Below are 19,781 nucleotides of genomic sequence, written 5' to 3'. Positions count from 1 at the left end.
TGGAAGAGGAAAATGAATGGCAAACACTGGAAGGTTGTGAGAGTGGATCACCTCAGTTGGTGGAGCTACATTCGGTAGCTATGGCTTTTCAACATTTTCCCCATATTCCTTTAAATATTGTGACTGACTTGGCCGATGTTGCTGACACCACACAGAGATTAGACCAAGCTCTGTTAAAAGAAATTGACAATGCACAATTATTTGACCTACTAAAAACTTTGTAGCATACCATCCAGGCCAGAACTTGGCCTTACTACATCTTACATATTAAAAGTCACATGAATTTACCAGGTTTTATTGCAGAGGGCAGTGATCAGGCCCTGCTTGGACAGCACCACAGCCAGATATTCCAAGCATGCCTTCTTTCCATCAAGGTGTTCAAGCTCTAGTGACAATTCCTGCTGTCAAACACAGAGACTTGTAATGTAGTTAACAGCTGTGCTGACTGCCAAGGCCACACTGTACCACTGTAAACAGGGTAAATCTTTGTGGGCTGCATGCTTTACAAATATGGCAAACAGATGTCACACACATTCATGAATTCAGACGTCTAAAACATGTGCATGTGTCCATTGACACCTTTTCATCAGCCATATGGGCTTCAGTGCATACAGGGGAAATAACTCAGGATACCATCTCACACTGGCAATCAGCCTTTGCTGCTTTAGGTATCCCCAATACCATCAAAACAGACAATGGCCCTGCACACATTTCACGAAAGATGAGACAATTCCTTCAGCTTTGGGGTGTGTCACACCACACTGGTATTCCCCACTCACCAACAGGACAAGCCATTGTAGAACATGCACATGGAACTTTGAAACAAATACTTGATAAACAGAAAGGGGGAATGAGTGGTGAGACCCCACAGAGCAGAGTGGAGAAAGCTGTTTATGCCCTGAACCACCTAACAATACTAGAAAATTCCCAGAATCTAGTAATATTAAATCGCTTTTTATCATTGCAATCATTTAGTGATACCAAATCACCTAAACCCAAGGTAATGGTAGGAGATATTATCACTAATAAATGGGAAGGTCCATGGGATCTTTTTACTTGGGGATGTGTGTACACTTGTGTTTCCATGGACACCAGAACACGATGGACACCTGCCACGTCTGTTTGCCCTGCTCTGTGTCCTGCTTGGAACCAGAAGCAACACCTTCCTAACAGCCCCGCAGCAGACACCACGGAGCAGTGATTTAAACAACTTGTACACCTGCTACATGGAGATCTGGGATTTATTTAAGAATTTTTATCTATTTCAGGACATGAAGATTTTATATGTTTAAGAATACGAAGACCTAAGGATTTTATTTAATGACAAGAATAACAAACCCGAACTAAGACAAATCATTTCTCATGTTACCTGGTTCTATCACAGATCTAAAGTTGAATTGTTTCCTGTTTGTAGAGTTAAGTTGTAAAATTATAACTTTTAAGTAACAAGACTCCACTGTGCCATTTTGAGAATTTGTATCAGTGGTAATCCCCTGTGACAGCTTCTGGACATGAATGTTACCTTTTCAATGATACATGGGATACATCACTGGCTGAAACTTCACTAGACTTGTCCAATTGCGTGGAAAGCCTCATTCAACCTAGGCTTTTTATTTGTGACATCAGGATTACTCCATACATTGTGCTGTATTTGTCATCCTGTCTGCAGGAGGATGACAGATACTACTTTTGTATTTACAAACAAAAAGGGAGGACTGTGGTGGCTAACAGCTGGCCTGAAGGCCTCACAAGTAATCCCAACTATAATCTTATTTTTATTTTTTTTAATTTTAAATTTTCTATTTTAAATTTTTAACTATAATTTTATAACTGAAACATAACTGATTATATAGTTAATTATATCATTACACTGACTATATAACTCGACCAGGAGCAGGCCCAGGCTGTCATGGATAAGGGAGGTCAAGTTGGCCAGATGGAGCTGGTTCAGCCATTCAGGGTTAACCACTCAGACTTTCAAATCTGTGTAAGGAGAACAGCACTCCTAATAATAGAAGTTGGCTGTTGTGCATGAACCTCGGAGTGTTTTGTCTCGTGCCCGTCTCCAACATCAGCAACAAAAATGTAATTAAATTGGTGTTCCAATTTTAAGTATTTTCAAGTTGTGCTTACAAATGTTTCAACGTGAAACTGACAAAGAAATACACTCCTGCAAAGAAGATGCTCAAAAGAATATACAGGATAAAAACCAGCAATTTTCTTATTTTTGTATCAACATCATGAGAATGAAAATAATGAACAACCTATCCAAGCTTCCTGAAGATGCTCCAAAGTGTTTGTAAGGAAAGCAACCAGCATTTTCCACAGGCCCTGGAGTAGCAAAGTTTCTTCAGCATTTGTTCTTCTCCCAAGGTAGCTAAAGACCTTTCAAGAGCAGGTAAGTACTACAAGGCGGAATCAATCAGTCTGGGATTCAGCAAGAGCCGGGAGATCCGAGCCATGTATTCATAGAGCAGCTCCCTCAAGAAAAGGCACCTCCCAGTGCAGCTATTGAGACAGCCAAAACATACCCACACACCTCAGTGCTGCCATGCCTCTTTACCTGCTGGAGTGAGCAGATGAGAATTGAGGATGTAGGAGGGAGAGCAGTTTCCTCTTGCTCACTTCTGTGCAACCACACAGGGTCAGCCAGTTCCTGACTCCCACATGCCACCAACTGCTGCCAACTGATCAACACCACAAAAAATGTTGTGTACTGTTCTGCCCAGATCTCTATTTCCCTACTAATATTCTTAAAATTCACCTGAAAACTTTGAAACCTTGAGCCTGCCCTTTATGGACTGCAGGCACTTTGATGGGGAAACACAAAACAAAATTTAATGTAGGTAAAACATAAGATACTGAGTCAGGCTTATACAAATGACAAAGCGTAAACCACACAGTTGTATTCTACTAAGAGTCTAAGTAACATTTATCTTCTGCACACATGAATATTCAAAGGGAAATACCCTAAAACCAACTGGCCACAGGAAGCAGAACAATGCAAGTTGCACATTACTGCCACTGCTCACAGCTCTGCCATCTCTAGCCCACCTGCCACCACCCTGGGTGGCTTTGTGCCTCTGACTAGAGTGCATGGGCTACTTTGTCAGTCACCTAGAAAATACCACCCTAGTATTTAAGTCCTAACATTTCAAGTAGCTTTAATTCAGCTTTCAGCTCAGTTCTTTGTCCTCTAAAAATAACTCATGTTTAATTGCAACTGGCTACAATTTTCTAATTCTTTGTGACCCCAAACCTCTAAATCTATTACCCAGAGACAGCCAAAGTAATCCTTAATAAAGGTGTGGGTACAATGCAGCATGCTAGGGGCCATCTGGCTGCCAGGTGTTTCCTGGCTTAGCTTTTCTTCAGAATACACATCACTCCTCCTCCCCTAATTCCAAGGAAGGCAATTTCTACCTCAGGAAAGTCCTTCATTAAAGACACAGACAAAGGCTTTATTGCAAGCAAGTCAGCTGCAGCACAGCGAAGTTCAGAGCCCATAGCAGAAAGCCTAGAAGGGCTGTTTATTACCACACATATCTCCCTGTGACTATCACCAAAAGACTGTGCCAGGACTATTTCTGACTGTTAATAGGAAATGCAATATTTTCACTGTGACCCTATGCTTTGTGTCCTCCACCAAAAAAACAAAAAAAAAAGTCCAAGGTAAGAGCAGTTTTTATAATAGCTCCATTTATATGGAAAACAAGTGATTTAAAATGTACTAAGCAAGATTGACAACTAGGGTAATTTGATTTCTTTCAGGGAGCAATACAACTTATCAGTGTGGTTAGATCCTGTGAACTTTATTTTCAAAACAGAGCATTTAACTTCCTTAAAATCTTTAAGACATGTAAAAGCATTCCAGCTTCCAGACACAAATTCCTGCCTTCCCCCCACTCCCTTCACCAGTGCTCTGGAAAAATTTAGGACTGATAGAAAGTAATTTTTGTACAGCACTTGCATTGCACCAGCTCAACTTACTAAGCCGGCTTCCCACAGGGTCAGGCAAGGACCAGACATCACAGGAGCAAAGAGGCACAAGACACCCACAGAACCAGCTGGGGTAAGCCTTGGCTGCCAAGAGACCACCTCCCAGACTACTCAGTAGGAAGGGTTCTCCTGGTTCCCACCACTGCGCTAAGACTTAGTTTGCAAAAAGCATCTCTTATTTCAGGCTTATGACAAGCAATTGCATGGACTCAGATTGGTGGGGATACTGAGACATTTATTGTGAGAAATAAGCTGGTTTTGTACACTTCTTCAAGGCACAGTATTTCCTTATGTGGTATTTCTTCACTAAGTGACCTATCACACATTGCCACATCAGAAACACATTTTAATGTCCTTATAAGTGGGTGACCATGTGCTGCTCACTGTCCAGCAGGCTCCTCTCCACAGAGCATCTGCCACATCACACCTCCTCCCCTAAAGGTCAGGTGGAGACAAGCTTCTCTGTGCTGTCATGGTGTTCAGCAGGTGCATCTCACAGATTGGAGCTCAATTCTATCTTATCTCTCTTCTACACATCCCCCTTAGTTTTGTTTTCAAACTGTACTACCCTTTTTTCAGTGCTTGATCAACTATACAAACAAGAATCACAAAACAAAACACTCCAACATTAGACCATGTTTGATCCACGGCCCAAAGCAAAGAAGCTCCATTCATCTTTGTCCCCTCAGTTTCCCAACAAGGTGATGATGGAACCGGACCAACCAAGGCTCGTCAGACCACTCTTGCAGGCAGCCATCATGGAGTGGAATTTGTGGAAACACAGGCATATCCTCACCCCCACGTTATCAATGGAAAGGGTCCTTCCCATTTTCCACTTCCGAGTTTCTTAGTAAGTACTTGAGCTTTTCCTAAGTGAGCCTGTGATCCACTAAAATGGTGTTGGATAGGGCTTAGGTCATTCTGAACGCAATTTAAAAAACTAAGGACATATAAGGCTTTTTGCAGTCTTTTATGGCAGGTATATCCCATCTCTACACTTCCCCTTTTTTGTTTTAACCACAAGGACTTGAGAGTCCTATGGGCCCATTCAACAATTGCTTGACCTGTAGGGGAATGTGGAATACCCATGACACAGTGCACCCCCCATAAATGAAAAAAAAATCAGCCATCTGTCTGGATGTATAGGCTGGCCCATTCTCAATCTTTATGGAGACAAGTACTCCAAGGGCTGCAAAAGTGGACAAAAAATGACACTGAACGTCTTTCACCTGTATGGGTGGAAGCAAAAATACCCACGGAAAAGGTATCAATCATGACATGAACATATTTCAACCTACCAAATTCAGGAAAACGTGTAACATCAGTCTGCCAGATCTCTAGAGCCTAAAGTGCTAAGCTTACACATCACTGTTTTCAACAGAAAAGCTAGGGCGAGGAAATTAACTACATGTGCCATTTCAACTCCTTAGCGTTTCATAATTTATCTCCATATCACTCACTGGAGTTTGCCCAGGTTCTCTACAAGATAACATGACTTCACAAGAGCTTATTTTCCCCATGAACAGGCAGACAGATCAAAACACACAATAACTGGTAACCATCCTTCCCATGAATGGAGACAGCGATTTAACAGACAGAATCTTGGGAAACAACTTAAAATTACAAGGAAATGTTTCTGCCTACAGACAGGAACCAAAAATAAGCAATACAGAAGAGAGTTAATGGTTTTGTGTAATTTCAGCTTGAAAGAACAACTTTCAAGTCAGGATTATTACAGGAGCATCCATCACAAAAAGCAATCAGAACAGTGCAGGCAATCAGCAGGATACATACAGTTTGTCTTAGTCCTGCATCTTCCCTTCCCTAGGTAAATCCTGCTGTGTGCAGGGAGCAGCTGCTGCAGCTGCCACCACACTCTCAGAGAGGGCAGCTGGAGAGGGAATACGCTCCCGGGAAGGTAGCTGCTCCCACCACTCACCGCAGTACCGCTCCAGCTGATCCCGCATGGTGCAGCGTGGCACAAGCTCTTTTATGACACCATAAGGCAATCCTTTCCTTCTAGGTGGTTGATTGGGCTAGTAAATGACCAGAAGAGTATGCAATAAATCCACATCTCCCTCTGCGGCAGCTTGTTTCCTCACCACTGCCCATCGATCATGCAGATTGTGGGGGAGAAGATCAAGCTCTCCCCCAGGATCAAAAGGATCAGGGGCAAAGGGGCAATCCTTCAGTTCTCCTTCCACAACCCCAACAAGCTTATGATTAGAACCTTGTGTTTCGCTCATGGGCAGCACAGAAGTGGCTGGTGCAACTATTGAGGCGGCACAAAGCGTCCTTTTTCTGGTCTCTGCCATATGCACCATGAATGCCTCAAATACTACCTGCCACAGACACAAAAGCTCTGCCAGCGCTCTGTCACCACACAGCATCCCCTGAAGTGTTCCACATCCATGGGTCGAAAACACTGGTGCTATTTAGAGTCAGATCACAGTCCTTAGCCCATAACAAAAGTCTGCTCTAAGCTGTAGATTCAATTCTCCTGACGTGCTTTTTCCAAATCAGTTGCATCGTCTCTGGGACGTCTTTTTGTTCCTGGGATACATCACTCCCCATAATTCTCGGCTGCTTACTCTCACTCCTGCAGAAAGGTCAATTGGCACCACAGGCCTCATTTCAGCCCCCAGGCTTCATTTCAGCCCCCTGTAAAGTTCAGCTGAGCATCATCATCAGTGCAGCCACTAGTTGCCTATTTAAGTTCCTGTTTGGCTGCCATTTGTGACAACTAATTGCACGGACTCAAAGGCACTTGTCCAGCAGGCTCCTCTCCGCAGAGCATCTGCCACATCACATCTCCCACCAAGGTCAGGCAGACAAGCTTCTCTGTGCTGCCATGGCGTTCAACAGGTGCATCTCACAGCCTGTAGCTCACTTCTATCTTATCTCTCTTCTACACAGGCCAAAGCCAGAAAACTTTTATTTGTGTACTTGCAGTAGTCAGTTCTCGGGAATGTTTCAGTATGAGTAACAGGGTCAGTGGGCATGCACAGAAAAATGGTGTCAGTATTTCTCAAATATGACAGGGAAAACTAATTTTTACAGCAAAGACAAAAGCCCTTGTGACTCCTTCCAGTGAATGGAAAAGGGGTCTCTGCTGGGGAACTTTCTACAAAGTCAGGATGCTCCTGCTGTGCTTGGGAATTAGCAGGTTATGAAATGGAAACAGCTGCTGCTCAGAGAGCAGGGCAAAAATACCAACTCTGCCCAGCATCCAGGAATCTGCTTTGATGGTCTTGGGCACCCAAGTATCCCCAAAGAGCCACTGCCCCAGCAGTCCTCAGCACAGTCTATAGGCATAGGCTTTCACTGCCTATAGGGATATGACAGGCCCTGACCAATTTATTGGTGGATACAGAGACAGAGCCAAAATTTGCCCAGAAAATCGCAACACAAATAATTTCAAAGCCAAGAAGAGTTTCTCCGGTTCTACTGTGGATCAAGACCTTAAGCAAACAGGACAACCTAACACCAAAACCAACAGCACACTTGTGATGGACACACCAGAGACTCTCACCACTATCCCAGAGCCCCACCAAGCTCATATGCACTGTTCATCCCACCGTTGTCTTGCCCACAAACCCATGCTCCTCAGAAAACAAACACCTCATTTCAAAACAAAATCCAGCAGAAGATCATGTTCTTTTTCCATGGTTTCATCTATACAGCAGGTTTTGCAGTTATGTGGAGTTCTGCTCACATAATGGGCAATGTTTCAATACAAAATGAGTGATTAAACTGAAAGGTAACGAACTGAAAGAGATAAATGCAGACAGAGCTGTATTAGAAGGGGAAATTGCCCAGCACCAGTTGTGAAGGGCAATTAATACTTTTTAAGTTCAGCTACAAAATCCATCACAGAAAGGGAAATACCAACAAGTGACCAGAGATATAGTACCTTTATTCTTGAGGCACGCTTATTTGCTTGTTCATTTTACGATCTGTATATTTTAGTATCTTTTAAAATGCAAGTTTCTGTTAGAAATTATTTTCACTTCAAATAAGGCTTCAAAACACTCTTCAAAGAGCTACTCATCTGCTTAGGGACATAGACATGGGGCAGGGTTTATTTATTAATCTAGGGGGATTACACTTCAATCTAGATCAACCTTTGCCTGCAGGTAAGAGCAGTAGGGCAGATAAATCCATCAGATTTTCCAACTGCAAAGGCATGAAAGGAAAAGAATCCTAAAGAATCCTGTCATGCTTGGATGGGGAAAAGAGGTGAATATAAGGATAGTCACTTCTTTTTAGCTGTTGTTCAACAGCTGCTGGAACAGGCAAATTCTATTCCTGACATATCAGCTCTGAACCTACCTCTAATAGCTGAAACAAGTCTCCATGGCTAGTTTTTCAAGTGAAGATATAGCATGTTTCTCTGATCTTTTTTCTTCTGCCTTTTTAATGTGCCCAAAAGATCACTTTCTTGCTGGAGGAAACCTCATTTTTCACTTACCTTCCCTTTCTCTTAGCCAAGCAAGAAAAAGGCACCAAAACACTGCTACAGAAAACACAAACACACAGTAAAGGTAAAATATTCATTCTCTTGCCCATCCCAGGATACAGACAAATCACTTATTCCACTGCACACTAGAATAAGCAATATCACTGAGACTGATCTTGCAATAACTTAAAATGCAGAAGAAAATTGCAGCCTCTTCAGGAAAAAAGAAATTACAGCATCTATCAGTATATAAAACAAATTAGAAAAAAAAAATAACTCAAATCCTCCAAGTAACTGAAACTTCAGAACTTAAATTCACATGAGTTTGGCAAAGGAGTAAGGACAAATCACCTGGTGCTGACCACAGAGGTATTTCAGAGTAATGCCCCATAATGCCAAATCTGCAATACACTGTCTGCAAGGAAGTCTTTCCCCTGGTACTAAACATGACTTCATGTCCTGAAGTATGGAATACATTCATTTTGCTCAATATTTTTTTCCAAGTATTTATTCCCTCCTGCTGCTTGTAATAGGTTGTTAAAGAGTTCAGTCCTAAAATTTAATTAATTTTAAATTTTAAAACTTAATTTAAAGGGTAAACAAGTTTCCTTAAGTACAGTGTGCACATTCACCAAGTTGCTCTATTCCCATAAAATAGAAAATGCATGACACCACCCAAAAAAAGGAGTATCTGCTTTAAAACAGCCAGTAGCATTTTTATCTGCTGGCTCAGAGAGGTACACGCTTTCCACCAATTAAATATTGTCAATGTCAGCACCTTCAAAAAAATTAATTAATTACAATCAAGGACTACCCTCTCATAAATAGCAGCATACAAATCCATTTGTGCTAAAAAACAAAAAAAGTAGAATTAAGTTCATAAAAAGATTTCAAAGCACTGAATAAGGCATTGTCTCAGCAGATAATACTTACTGTGTCACAAAGCCTGAGTTTACAATACAGGGCTCAAAGACTACTTAGTCCAGATGAATCAAAGGACAGAAGTCCCTATAATTATAGCTGCTCAGTGCACATCAAGCAACACTGGCAGCACTTTCACAAGTCAGCACCCACCCAAAGGTCAGTCTCTGAACAGACTCATGGTCTGCAGGGGTGGCTGGAAGGAAAGGCCTGACTGACTGTGCCTACTGGTAACTACAGGTAATGATGCAGGTCAGAGCTGGCATTCTGATACCAGCATTATCATCTAAATAAACACACATTCCAGCATCTGAAGTATCAATATCATAAATATGGTAAAATGAGAAATGTGTTTCTAATTTCCAAGTGCCTGTAATTATCAATTAAAGATCTGTAACAAATTATTAATTCCATTTATTGCTAAGAGTGATGCTGCAAGCGTACAGTGGACCAAAACAAATGAAGGAAAAAAAAAGCCTGAGTGAATTCAGCTTTTGTTGCTCAGAGAAGAGTACTAGAGGACATTCTAAGAGCATACAGTTGGACTTTTTTCCCAAATGCATTCCACAAAAAATGTTCTCAACTATTCATATAGAAATGTACATTTAGAAGAGTTTTTAACACTACATTCAAAGTACTGCTAATGTTTTAGCACACCATTAAAAATTATCTAAACTAAAAGACTAAGTATTATCTATAAATCACTTCTGCTAATTTTGGCAAAATGTGAAGTATAAAACTATATATATTAATTTACAATAACATAAAATGCCTTTTATTAAAAGTTTAAACATAAATTTATTATATGCTGTAACAGACAGCACTGGGTAATTAAGAAATGCTTAGAATCAATATTCTTCTGAGTTTTATCCAGAAGCACAACCAGCTCTCTACAGCCTGAAAAGCTTAACTTTGCAGAACAACACGGAATGAAAGCTTATTTACCACACTCTATCCTTTGCTCTTCAGAATGAATCAGGTTATTAAGCATTCCACACATAGGGGTTTGTTTGCTTTTTCTTTTTTTTTTTTTTTTTTAATTACTTTTGGAAATTAGGATTTTGGTTGTGGTTTTTTTTTCTTTCTCTCAGGGAATTTTGTCCCATCTGTTGCCTAAGAGATGATAACAATTGGTACTTAAGAGGCAAAACTGGCCAAGGTGGCAGGAAGGGTGCAGCTGCCTACTCTTAGCTGGGTTTTTTTGTCTCTTACTCATTTTTCTGGAAGAGATTTTCTTTATAGGACATCAAATCAACCATGTTGTAAAAGACAGAGGATGGGCACACCCTTCCAGACACACTTAGCCACAACCCTAAATACCTAGGTCTGCTCTGGATTCCTGGCAACACAGACACTGACTCCAGGTATGTTCTGAGCATGCTGATAGTCTGTGAAGAGCAATCTGGCCAAAACACTGCCTTAAACTGAATCAATGTAAATCAAGAATTCTGATACAAATCTGAAGGAGCTGCCACTCTTATTTTAGAAATATCCCTTCTATTCTTGTGGCTACGTCCCTGCACTATGTATTTTGTAATACAGGTCGCAGGGGGGCACTGAAGGAGGATAGGGTATCCAAGCATCTTAGGGCCATCACATCTGCCTTCCTCTCTGATGCCCTCCCACCCCAAGCTACAGGTAGGCAAGAAGGATGGGATATGAATGACTGACCATCCAGACCACCCCTTGAGCAAGGTCTGCTCTCTTCCTTTGTGGATCATCCAGCTCCATCCCTGCATGTCTCCTTTTTGAGTCCTTGGGGGATTTTTTTCTCAGTCTCCTTGAACAATTTTCTAATTGCTGATGGAAATAAAAGCTAGTATTAATTTCAGCATACTCAAGGGAAGCAGACAAATGCCTACATGCATGACTAGAGTCTTGCTGCAAACAGGCAGGGCAACCTTCCCTGCCCGGCACACCCTATAACACAGCCTGCAAGAGGAGCAGCCCAACACCTGAAAGCACATCAGGCACCAGCAGCCAGGGATGTGTCAGCAGGAGTCTTCTGTCAGCAGAAAGCCACACATGAACGTACAGCTGCTGGCCATCAAACCACAGTCACAGTACTTCAAACAAAAGGAGAAGCTTTGCTGTCTGAGCGATACCGCGTGGTACGAAGAGGAAGGGATGCCTAGGCACACCTTAGACATCACACAGAAGCAGCTGCAAGAATCGGGCAGGGGCATTAAAAGACTGTGGGGTCCCTTTGTCCAACAATCAACCAGGGGCCAGTAAAAGCATGTTAACATCAGCAGTAGGTCCTGGCACAGTATACTGCCTTGGGTCTGGCCAAAATCCCCATGAGGGGATCAGATCTTTCTGCTCAGACCTGGTGGTCACAGAGGGGCTGCTGTGGAAAACAGAGTAACTTGACACAAGAAGACCTGGTTAGCTAAAACAAGCTGACCAGATTTCCAGCTAACCAGAATTCAAACCCACACTTGAATCCTCCTTAAAGTCAAAGGGTTTTGAGCACACACTTTCAGCCCATTTCGCAGCAGACACAGAAAAAATGCTTTCCTCACAGTCCTTCTCAGACTCTGAGCCCTCCCAGATATAAGGGTGTCCTTGCACTTCATGTCTGGCACCTTGCAATTGCACTTGCTGCACAAGCAATTCAGATACCCTCTACACAAAGTGAGAACAAAAAGAGAGAAACTTCACTGTTCCTCAAACTCAGCTGAGGCTCCTCCAGGCACCACCTGGACAACACCATGGTGGAAATAGATAGGGAAAGAGGCCAATCCATCTTTGCTCACAGCCAGCAGATACAGGATTCTGGCCCAGTAGTAAAGCACACAGGCTACTTTTGAATGTCTATAGCATTTTCTACTGTTCATCTCCGGATCAAATTTGGACCAAGGCTGGAGTTTTCAAAAGCACATCCCAAACTATGTTCAGAATCTTTATAACACATTTTCATTTTGAGACATTTCCTTGCTTTGTTCATCCAAGATCAGAACCTCAGGAAAAGTGGCAAGTTTTGTATAGCCAAGCAGCTGTTCTAAGAGATAATCTATGTTCCTAAAGATAGAACTGACAGTTCCTAGTTCTAAACCAGAAATCAGCCCCTGTCATTCTCTCCAGAAAACAAAGTGAAAACATAGGGTTAATTGAATCAATAGGTCCTATAATTAAATGCTGCCAAATTAGCTGACATGATTGGACTACTGGGTTTGGTTTGTTTGGGGGGTTTTGTGTTGTTTATCCAAAGGTTGCATATACTTTAAATACAGCTAATTTTGCAAAGAGCTATTGAAATTTAATTTAAAACTCTCTTAGGGAATAAAATTACAAGCTTCACAGAGACATGGACTCAACTCACTGGAAGCTACTGCAATCTAACTGTCTTACTAGAAGCACTAAAAGAAAGAATTCTTCCTATTTCTTGCAAGGGGCTTGACACAAGACAACAAATATTCCTCAGCTGCTTTTACCCATGAGTGCCAAATCTAAATGAAGGAGCAATTAGGTCCTTCTAGCATGAGGTTAGAGGACCTTAATTCCACCTACAAATCCATAACTTAAGAATTGTCAGGTGTAAACTGATTATTCCCCTGATGGCAAAAAGTACCCCAGATTTTCAATAATCAGAAAACAGAGCTGCAAATGGCATTGTCTCTTTCCAGATGGTGCAAGTCAGCTACAGATTCAATGAACTCATCACAGTATTCTAATTTTCACCACTTAACACTGCTGGTTTTAATAATGCCATTGCCTCCCTTATACTATATGAAACACATACATATTTTATCTGGAAGGATCATATGCTAAAGTAGATAGTTTCTGTGATGGAATAAATAGTCTCATTGCATCACAGATTTAGAAAAGCATGTACTTTAAAAATGCTAAAAGAGAAACAGCATACCATAACACTGGTCAAGCTTATCAACCAGCACTAAACCATCTCACAGATTGCAGAAAACAAAGAGAATTGACCAAGCCACACCTTTTCCCCATAATTCCTTTCAAACTGGCACCCTAACAAAGATACAGGATACACTCTGAAGCTGATGTCTGTTATGCCTTTCTGCCACCTCTCCAATCAAGAAAAAAGAACAAAGATCAGTTTCATCTGCAAGACTGCTGTAGGGAAAAACAGCAGTGAGCGTAAAACCATAAGGATTAGCTCATCTTTTCTCCTTAATACAACAGCAAACAATTAGTGTTAAAGTAAAATGGGTCAATCAAGACCTCAAATCCTCTTAACAGCTAGCACAGTAACCCATGTGGCCACAACAATCCAAATTAACCCCTTGGATACATCAGTTCTTTACTCCGATACCTAGAAAGCAATTACAAATGTCACACTGAACAGCTGTCTAAAACACCCTTGTGTAGTTTAGAAGCATAACCTGTGATTAAGCCTTCCCACGAAATAAAAGATTTTTCCTTTACTGAGGCAGGCAGCTTAAACCATCTCTTTCCCAGCACCAATCCTCTAAATCAGCTCCACCCCATGGAAATAAGTCTTGTGCTGTTTTTTGCTGATTAACTGAGATTCAGTACAGAACTGTTGCTAATAAGCACACCTGTACATGAAGCTGAAAAATGGAAGAAAAAGGACCAATCCTAAATATGACCCACTCATACTCTGCCTCAGCGTGTGCACATGTATTTGGGAAGAGATAAGCCATGTAATGATATCAGAGAACATTGCACATTTCCAAGCTTTCTCTGGAAGTATCTCTAAATATCATCAAGGGGTTTACAACACTGAGTCCACATACCATGAATTTATCTTCTTTCTCTTTTCAGAAAAAAAAATCCCTTTTCCATAAAAAAATTGATTTCAAGCATGCTTACAGCTGACGTTCAAGTGCAATTAAGCACATGTTTGAACTGAATAAATACAGATGGACCAAAACGAGCATCCTTGAGTCTTAAGAAACAATTCTACATATCAGCACATGCATACTTTTACTTCTTCATCAAGTGCACACACGGACTTAAAGACAGCACAAAATCCAAAATATCTAGATCATCAGATAACACAGAAAGGACCTTGGGAAGTCACCTAGTCTTAGGACCCCTATTACACCTTCCAAATTCTGGTCATTATTTGTGCGCATGTTAAGTGCAACACTCCCTAATCCCTTCCTAGTTAAGGCTTCAGTTCAGCTTCAAATGTCCTGCAGTCAGAAATGCTTCTTCTGAAACCCAAATAAAGCCAAGGAGTGATTTTTTTTCTTTGACTGTGAGCCAGAAGTTTTACCAGCACAACTACTGTCCGCACTGTAGGTAAAAGATCTGTAAGGAACTCAGGCTTTAGGCACCAGTAGAACCTTTATTTTCATTTCTTAAGCTGATTATCATTTTTGCCACCATGGCAGATCAGATTTGAGATCCTTCATATGCTGCAGATGTATTACAAGCTCTGTCAGAACCTTGTGCCTTTGCGGAGAAATTAGTAATCAAAAGGTGAATTTTAGAAAGCCACCGTCATAAAGTCTTCACAACCTAAATTATTTTTGACTTCTCCCAACCCCATTAAGAAAACAAACCTGTCTCTAATACATGCATGACATGCCACATTGGTAGGTGAAGCTGAAACAGCCCAGCAGAATCTGCAATGAGCCTCACCCTTGTTTCTGGGTTAGATACTTCTAGCAACTTCCACAGACAGTTGTTAAGTGAGTACAGTGCCAGAGCTAGAGGGGCCAGAGCCCACTCTGGTGTCAGCACACATAGCAAATGTTTCCTCTGTGAATTTAGATAGGTGGTTTAGCAAAGGGTAACTTGTACAGAAAGGGACATGACAATAGACTGAAAGGAAAGGTATGGCTCTGGAAAAAACATCTAGCAAGAAGGCAATTCTTAACCCACAGACTGCAGCAATTCATTTAGGGACTGCTGTGATCAGATCACTCCTGCCTAGGCACAGCACCTCAGGGGTCAAATTTCAACTATTTCTTTATTATCCAAACATATTAAAGAACACAGCTAAGTGGGTATGATATAACATACCATAACAATTACATCAGACCTCTAAATCAAGGCTCAAAATGCTGCTTTATGTAACAAACTGCATTATAAGCACAATGGCCTGCCCTCCAGTGTGCTAAAACTCTCCACAGAAGAACAGCAACTTTTAATTCTCAGGATGACAGCTCTTTGGCTTCTCTCAAACACCCACAGGAAATGTGCAATATAGGTGCAACAAACTGAAAAGTTCCATTTACCAAATCCTGTCCCTTGATGAGATAAGAAAAGATGAGAAGAGATAGAATTTATGGCACCACGCTCCACTGCTGAGATCACCCCTCTTCCCAGAGCCCTGTGCCAGGGCTCACATTCATGTTTCATTATCATGCAGAATGGCCTCACTAAGCTACTGGGGTTATTTTCAGTGTGTTACTTCAGCTCATCTGTAAATGCCTGAGCTCCAGGAAACTGGTACCACATGAAGACTGAGGTCCTGCCCACTGCTGAGTGCACCATCAGTGTCTTGCAAATGAAATACACAGTGAGGAATTTGGTGGTTCCCAAGTCTTAGGTGATACATGGGTGAGTCTGGGCTCCATTACACATATCACACTTTCAGAATATCAGCTGGAGAAATGAACAACCATCCACAAATTTAACTGCACTGCCTTTACGCTAACTGAAGAGAGTTTGCAGCACACTCAGGGAAAGTGCCCAGTCTTTCGCTGTTCATGAATCACTTCTTCTTGATCTGTGATGTAACACAGGGGCAACTTCACTGTGTCGTGCCCTCTCAGCACATCCTCTTCCCAGGCAAGGTCTGAGATGCTGTGATTACGCCATCCAGTCAGGAGGAGCAAATGAAGCTATAGAAAATAAATGCATTCTGCAGCTCAGGCTCTTCTTGGGTCTTTCAGCTAGGGATGTCTAGATCTGTAGTCTAGACATCCCTCCTAGTCTCAACCAGCACAGGTGAAAAGAAACAGCTTCTTTCATGGAGAGAAAAAAAAGGTTTGTGGCGAAAACGGGAAGAAACAGAACCAAAAGAATATGTGATTCACATGGAAGAACCCTTCTGAAAACAAAAGGGACAGGTTTTCTGAACAATAAGCAGCACAAATGCTGGACAGCAAACGATTTTTTTGAGAAAGGATGGGGTACAATTTATTGACATGACCACAGAGACACGACAAATTACGAAAATTGATGGTAGAGACCTAGAATAAGCAAGACTTAAAACATATGTGTGCATACATCCCATTCTACTGCATGACTCTCTGTTAATGCTCACTTACAAGTGAAAACCGGCAACTCTGGCTCAGGAGGAATCCTAACATGAAAATCCACCAAAAAACACTAGAGAATATTTTTATCTGGAGGAAAACTGAAAGTTCCTGCTTAACCCAGGGAAACTGACCATGTCGGTACCTTTCATACCGAGAGCAATTCTCCCGGCATGCGCCACACCCCCTTCTTTCCCGAAGGTGTTCCATGAAGCAGTTGTTATCCAAAGGGCAGATCGGAGTGTGTCCAAGGAGTACAGGGCAGATGAAGGCGAGCAGGGTTTATTCGGTGGCTCGGTGCAGCACCACGGCAGCGCAGCGCAGCACACGCCTACGGCTCCTACCTGCAGCCATCTGAGCCGGGCACGTTTTACATCATTTTCTCTTACATAAAAAGGCATTGTTCGCCGCTGGGCTGCCGTGCGCGGCTGTTTCCTCCGTGATCCATGCAACACAGGGAAACATTTTTTAGGTGGGTTGGTTTTTCCCCCTCCCCGAAGCAAATTAACAGCGCTTACAGCCCTCGCCTCACACAACGTTCTTTGTTCAGCCGCGCAGATCCCCTTAGAGAAGCTTAGGGCTGGGGGCAGGAGAGGACAGAGGTTCACATCCTCCAGAGGGGTTTACAGCCCGGAGAGATCCTCTGAGCCCTCGCAGGCAGCCTCCCCCATGAAGGTAAAACGGCCCCGGGAGGCCGCCGCTCTCCATTTTCACCTCCGGGAGGTCGGGCGGGGGCGACCCGCGGAGAACTCCGCTCTGAGTCCGGGGCTGAAGGGCCCAGAGGAGGGACGGAAGCCCGAAGGACGGAGGGACAGGGGGACGGCGGGAGGGAGCAGCCGCGGCACGCGGGCGGCACGAGCCCCCCAGGAAGGGCTCGCGACAGCCGCAAGGCGGGAAGCGCGCGCGGCTGCTCACCCCCCCCCCCCCGCCCCTTCCCCTGCACTCCGCAGCGGCCCCGCGCCCCGCCCGTCCCTCCTCTTCCTCCTCCTTCCCCTTATCCGACAGGGCTCGGCACGGTCCTTACCTGAGCGCCACGGCGGCTGCCGCCACCGACGGGCACACAGAGGACGCGCCGTAGCCGGCGCCACCGGACCCGCCCCGCCGCTCTCAGGGCTGTCGCCGGGACGCGGCCGCCTGCGCGCCGCGAGCCCCCGGGACCCGCCCCCGGCCCGCCCCGGCCCCGCCGCCCCTCCCGCAGGGCCCCGCGCCTGTGGAGGTGGAGGAGCGGCCCCTCGCTGCCGCCCCGCCCCGCCCCGCCCCGGCCCCTGCATTGCAGAGACACCGAGGCTCCGGGACACCCTGCCCGCGCCCAGCTGCGGGCCCGGCCCGTGCCGCCGTGTTCAGCCCTGCCCTGCCCTGCTCCAGCTAGAGCACCTTCCCGAAAGCCCCTCACCTGATTTCATTTGGGTCTCCCAGCGCCGCAAGCCCGCCTCAGTCTAATTCCTCTTTTTCCTCTGGAGAAAGAGAGCAATAACAGTGAGATCGGTGAAAAAACGCGTTTACAAGACCCTCAGACACCGCACTGCTGCTCGATTCCACACTGCTTTCGTAGGGCCGGCCTTTCCAGCCATTTCCTGGACTCTGGCAATAGAAGATATCCGATTACTTTGTCACCACATTCTCGAGCTGAACTCTCCCGCTCAGGATGTCCATTACAGCCGCTATATTCCAAAGTCATTCCTCCCACAGTACCGCTGGTGCGGTAGGGCAACAGGATGAGCTCATCTCACCTGTTACAGCCAGAATCATGGCATTTCAACCAACCTGTGCTGGAGATGAAAGAGTAAAATGATGCCTTCTTACCTCTTCTGTTTCCTAAGCAAATTTTAGTTTGTTAAAAATTCATGACTGCAAAAGTCAGTCTGTCAGAATCTTAACCTAAAATTCTGAGTATGTCATGTATATATTGCCCTCCAACAATGTTTTGAAGGTACTATATTTTGATTCAGTGAATCAAAAATTTATATTTTTCTTTATATTTGGGGACCTAGATTGCACACTATTACCAATACTGCAGTGGAAAAAATTTAAACATTAATTTCAGTTTGGTTCCGTTTTGCTGCATCACTGTGAGCAAATTATCTACATTTTTTTCCAAAATGTCTTTAATTTTAGGTAGCCAGCTTGATTTCAAACATGAGTTTCAGGAGTATTGAGCACTTGTTTTCTTTATGGGCAGGTTATCTGGAAGATTTCATATCTGTAATTTGGGCCACATGTGTCTTAGACTGAGTGGTTAAAATGCAATTCAGGAAAAAATGTAGTTAGGAAAGCCTAGGTCCCACCCTTGCTTCTGTTTCTTTATAAAGAAACTCAGCAACTACTACATGTAGTCTATGTTAAGGTTATGTCCGTGTTAATGAATGAAATTGACTTGGGAAGGCCAAATTACTTTGTTAAGTATTTTTATGTATCTGTAAATGAGGAAGTTTTAATTTAAAAAGAGTGAAGACTACAAATATTTCTTCCGGTACTTTTCCTGAGCCCTCCTCAAGCTGTTTTAGAGAACTTCCCACCACTGCTTTTTTCTCACATTTCATCTGTAAATCAGTGCCACGCAAAGGGAGCAGGATTTTGCCAAAGTGACAAAGTCATCATGTTCCCTGCTCATTACTCACCATCAGTCATGTACATCCTTCCAGAGGAGATGCTTTCAGAGGAAATGGGTTTTCTGCAGCCAGGCTTTCTCCCAGGCTGCTAGGAGGAAAGACACTGGTTCAGAGCATAAGGAATGTGCACCAGTGTCTGCAGTACCCTGAAGACAGCAGTGTCTTTGTCCTGCTGGTGTTTTACAGTGCCTCTCCTCAGAGGCTTTGGTGTCCATGCAAAGACCTTGATGGAGTTCTCCCCACAAGCACAGGAACTTTCACCCTTCCTCTCATCACCTAGATAATGCACGTGCAGGCTTAACATAAAGTCTAATCAGAAGCAGCCCTGAGAGGGAATGAGCAGTTGACTTGATCAAGAAGAAAAAGTTAAACTTCATCCAAATGGAAATTAGATTAATTTAAAACTTTTTTTTTTTTTTTTTTTTTTTTAAAGAAGGTGGGGGGAGGAGAAAAGACAGCCTATATTTTCATTGGAAATAAATACTGCAGTGGGTGTCACTGAAAAGATGGAAAGATGTCTTAATGGAAAGACACAAGTACAATACACTGTACACTGTCCATAAACATTCCTAGAGATCAGAGGGG

The 19,781-nt window shown here is 43.2% G+C and overlaps 1 protein-coding gene across 5 annotated transcripts in view; it reads right to left on the bottom strand.

The window, feature by feature from the left end:
* MAP2 (microtubule associated protein 2) overlaps positions 1-17,742 on the bottom strand; it is a 216,208-nt gene extending 198,466 nt beyond the window's left edge. For all 5 annotated transcript variants that reach the window (XM_058840417.1, XM_058840419.1, XM_058840420.1 and 2 more), the window contains exon 1: positions 17,612-17,742. The gene's annotated coding sequence lies outside the window, so the exon portion shown is untranslated. The remainder of the gene's footprint in view (positions 1-17,611) is intronic.
* Positions 17,743-19,781: the final 2,039 nt, after the last annotated feature.

This window comes from Poecile atricapillus, chromosome 5 (genome assembly GCF_030490865.1).
Source record: "Poecile atricapillus isolate bPoeAtr1 chromosome 5, bPoeAtr1.hap1, whole genome shotgun sequence".
NCBI classification, from domain to species: domain Eukaryota; kingdom Metazoa; phylum Chordata; class Aves; order Passeriformes; family Paridae; genus Poecile; species Poecile atricapillus.
The sequence above is the reverse complement of the archived record's forward strand: the minus strand, read 5'-3'. Positions and strand labels throughout refer to the sequence as shown.